This window comes from Monopterus albus, unplaced genomic scaffold (genome assembly GCF_001952655.1).
Source record: "Monopterus albus unplaced genomic scaffold, M_albus_1.0 scaffold255.1, whole genome shotgun sequence".
NCBI lineage: Eukaryota > Metazoa > Chordata > Actinopteri > Synbranchiformes > Synbranchidae > Monopterus > Monopterus albus.
Window position 1 is genome coordinate 150,657 of NW_018128135.1, and position 1,121 is coordinate 151,777.

Below are 1,121 nucleotides of genomic sequence, written 5' to 3' on the forward strand. Positions count from 1 at the left end.
TCATCCTTTCTAATCTTTGCTACTTCCTGCTCTACAATATTCACCTCTTCCCCCCTTCTTTCCCTCTCATTTTCATCATTCATCAGTTCCTCAAAATACTCCTTCCATCTTCTCTGCACACTCTCCTCACTTGTTAGCACCTTTCCATCTCTGTCTTTAATTGCCCTTATCTGTTGCACATCCTTCCCATCTCCATCTCTCTGTCTCACTAATCTGTACAAGTCCTTCTCATCTTCCCTCATGTCTAACCTGGCATACAACTCATCATATGCTTTCTGTTTGGCCATTGCCACCTCCCTCTTCACTCTACACTATCATGATCCTGCCCTGCTGGCTTCCAGTTCTCCCTGCTTTTACTCTGAAAGTACTTTCTGCCACCAGCTCATCCGCAACCCCGGTAAATTCAGCTCATCATGCACATTGGTTTCACCTGCCACTAATCACCCACACCTGTTCACCACAGCATATAGATTGTTTTATGCCTTGTCTAGACTCTCCAGCGTTTTTCCCGGACTGCTTTCCTGCGTACCGGACCCTTGCCTGCTCTAACAACCTGTGATCCAGCCTGCTCCCTCTTGTCTGACTGCCAACCTGAGATCGACACCCTGCCTGTTCAACCAACCTGTGATTCTGCCTTGCCTTCCCTGCTGCCCTGCCGGAGACTTCGACCTTGGGCTGTATTCAGTACCACTCTTCTGCCTGATCCCCCAAGACTGTTTTTTTGCTAAAATCACAAAAGGACATTAAAATCTGTTCTACTGCCTCAGCTGACTGGCTTTTTAATTGGGTTCACTTTATCTTCACGGGAGCGTCACTCACATCCCTGACATACGCTGCAATTTCTTGTAATCCTGTCTACTGTCTTCAGTCCTTTCTATGTCCCACTTCTTTTTAGCTAGCCTCTTCCTCTGAATGCTGTCCTGTACTTCTTCGTTCCACCACCATGTTTCCTTATCTTCTGTCCTCCTTCCAGATGACACACCTAGCACCTTCCTACCTGTCTCCCTGATCACTTCTGCTGTAGTTTCCCAGTCATCTGGAAGTTCTTCCTGACCACCCAAAGCCTGTCTCAACTTCTGTCTGAATTCCTCACGACATTCTTTCTTTTGCAACTTCCACCA